Genomic DNA, 3,543 nt, shown 5'->3' on the forward strand with positions numbered 1-3,543 from the left:
TTTGTTGCAAATAAAAAGCAATTAAAATGAATAGCATCTCCCAATATGAAAACAAAAAACACATAACATGTCTGAAAATGAATGCATGTCACCATAAAATTTTCAACAAACAAACAGAAATGGCAGCCTTCCTAAATCCTCTGCTTGTCCATCCACTGCTTCACAGGGTATTTTTCCAACAAACACAYGCAGTCAGTGGCACAACTGCCCAACTTTCATATGAGGTGGAGAAAAACTCACATGGGACCTCCTGATGTCTTGTGAAATAATTCAAAAGTTTATTTTTAAGGTTTGACCAAAAACTCCCATCATTTCTCAACATGAGGTAATCTGAGTTTAAAATGTGAAAGACGGTTCGATGTGTAATCATTCAAGGAGTGATAGACGTTTAATTGTTTGTGTTTTTTTATTGTAAGACATTTCAGTTGGAGAAGGTTCACTTTAAAGCTAGCATTAATGTAAGACTTAATGATTTTTTTGTAACATACAAAACAAACTGTAAGGATATTAAATGTTTTTCTCCTGCAAACCATGTTAAACTGGAACATCTCCACACAGTCGTCAGTAGAGGCCAGTGCTCCTGACGGCAGCTGATTATTCGTCATGATTTGAACTTTTTTTTTAATCTGTGCTGCAGAGGGTCAATTCAGATTCATGTGGCAGCACCTGCAAACCTCCTGCTGTCCAGAGAAACAGACTAATTGCTGTTTATTGAACACGTTGATTACTGCAATCCCCTCGTACCAAGGCGCTGTCATTTAATCACTTCTGCTTGTAATTAGATTTTATCTATTAACCGGATGTATGAGCATGTTTGATAGAGGCATTGTTTGAACACAGCACCGGTTGCATTCAGTCAGTGTCCAGAGTCTGAGCTTTCTCCCTGTTGGAAAGGACCTTTTTTTTTTTTTTTTTTTGCTTCAAAGAAATCCCCACATATTTTTCTGCTTATCCAAACCCTTTTCAACGCCTCTGCAACTAACATTTAATTACATGCTTGAACCTAAACGGATTAAATTACAATTGATTGTTTGTTTGAATCACATTCAAGATTTTGGTTGGAAAAGTTCATGGCAAACACCAATAAATCTGTTGTACAGAGCAACTTTTAACATGCAGTGAAAGTGAAACCCACCTTCAGTCAACATCAACAAGGTCACAAAAATGTGTTAAAGTAGAGAGTCTGACACACTACTACATTAAAGGAATGAAAATAGTTTGCTACCTTGCATGCAAATATTTGAAATAAAAATCTTCAAGGACCTGTTAGAGGTTGAGGTGAGTCTCAGCTACTACCACGCCAAATTATAGCTCAGTATTTGCATAATTAACACAGTTATAGCCACTTTTGCATTTGCTAACATCATGTAGTCTGGTGACCATCTTAAATCAGGTTAACTCCAAAAGGTAATCAATTGTAAATATACATCCAGTGACTACTTCCTAAGAGTTTCAGTTAAATCTGACTGTTGGAACAGGAGATATTTTGCTAACAGAACAACAAGGCCAACACCAACCGTTAATGCCAACGTTTAAAATAAAGATGTCGCAGGAGCTGTTAAATGGTAAAATGCAAAAAAATTGCAGCTCAATATTTGTAAAACTGACACAGTTATAGCTGCGTTTGTGTTTGCTAACGTCAATTAGCTGTGGCGGCCATCTTGAATCAGGTCGACTCCAAAAGTTCGTCAGTTGTAGAAGTGCATTTAGTGATTACTTCCTGAGAGTTTCAATAAAATCTGTCCACTGGTTCGTGAAATATTTTGCTAACAAATGGATGATATGTGTACTCAAGGGCAATTGCACAATCTCCTGCCTTTCATAGCAGCATGTGTGAATGCCAGTGTTAATATTGCGTTTTTATATAAAACGTAAGGTCATAAAAGCTGAATAAAATTATTTTTAAGCATGCAGCCAACCCACCCTCCAACCTCCAAAAAGAAATAAAAAATAAAAAAAATCTACAACTAGGCTTACATCCCTATTAAACAAGTCCTGTTTCCACATGCAGCTCAGGATTCCTGTAAGGTTTTTATAGCAGTGCCATCATCGCCACTGTGCAGGCTTGAAATCCTCTCTAACGCTGTGGAACGCTGTCAGATAACAGAAGGAGAGACAAATAAAAGTACAGCTGCAATCTTAGTGATCAATTTCACTTTTTTTTCTTCTCCTTCCAATTTCTTCCTCTTCAGCTGCTGTGAAATTGGGCCTAGCTGCTGTTGAGGCAAAGAAAAAGGCTTCCTGGTGTTGCTGTTATTTGATGATAGCTCTGGTTTTGGATTATCCACCCTCTGATATCACGTTTTTTTTCCCCCAGAAAAAATGAAATTGATCACCTGATATCTCCACTTTCTTCTCCATCTTGCACATAATGCATTTGGAAAAATGAAAAGAGATCTATTAATATTATTTTGAAATATTATTTTACACATTTACAATATTTCAGGCCACAGAACATAAAGAAAAATCGTAACCAAAGAAGATTTTTTTTCGGGGAGTGGGCAGATAACTTAGAAATAGATGACGTTCTCTTTGGTTGCTTACCCTCACAGCCACAGAGAAAGACGCACATTTATCCAAAGTGTTACACTGTATATTTGTCACTATTAAATTCGTGRTAAGGCACAATGAGGATCCATGTTTCTGTGGTAAAATGTTTTATTTTCAAAGACTTAATCATATTTGTGACCTTGTCTAAGATCTGCAGCCCAAATACAAACAAGCAGTTTATTTCTCTTGACAATTTTCAACCCCTTAAATTGCAGAACAAAAGAAATCGAGGAAGTCGGACTAAATGTAYGAGGGATAGGAGGTAGGAGGTGTAATTGTAGCCTAAATGTGTTGTTTTGTCAGAGGTGGAGGAAACGTGTTATTATATACCTCTGGGAGAATGCCTGCAGATGTTTTGCGAGGGACAGACCGCCCCCATCCTTCCACTCAAAAGGAGAAACGGTGCACCACAGGAGGCCGTAGTAAATACAGACCAGGGGGTTCTTCTCCATGTTCAAAAAAAAAAAAAAAATCTCCATCTTGCTTTTGTCTTGCGACTTTTTTATTTTTTTATTTTTATTTTTTTTGGTAACACCACCTGATGAGTTGATGAGCAGATGTTCTGTGATTCTCTAAAAGCAACTTCATTTCCAAACAGTCCTGCAGCAGGTCAAACGGTTGATAGGATTGTTTGTTAGTAGGTGTTGCCTTCAAGAGATAACTCCAGATTCAGAAGTTTCTCAGGTTTAGTGGTGAATCCTTTGTTTTAGGAACATAGAATAATAGAGGTGAATGTGTCTTAAAATGTGGTCTGGTAATCCTTCAATCATTAGTTCTTGGTTATTCCTAAACTTCTCAGTACAAGGCCTTATCCACATGGAAAGGTGTTTTTCCAAAGTTAAGTCTTTTAATTCATCATCTATCTGCTTACATGAAAATGCAAGGGTGTTATTTGAAAAATGTTGTTCACTTTTGATTAAACAAAATATTATTTGGGGGGTACTGTCCTAAAACATAGTTCATGTGAACTCAAGATTTAAACTATATATATAT

The sequence above is a fragment of the Austrofundulus limnaeus genome, unplaced genomic scaffold, assembly GCF_001266775.1.
Source record: "Austrofundulus limnaeus strain Quisiro unplaced genomic scaffold, Austrofundulus_limnaeus-1.0 Scaffold62, whole genome shotgun sequence".
Taxonomy (NCBI): domain Eukaryota; kingdom Metazoa; phylum Chordata; class Actinopteri; order Cyprinodontiformes; family Rivulidae; genus Austrofundulus; species Austrofundulus limnaeus.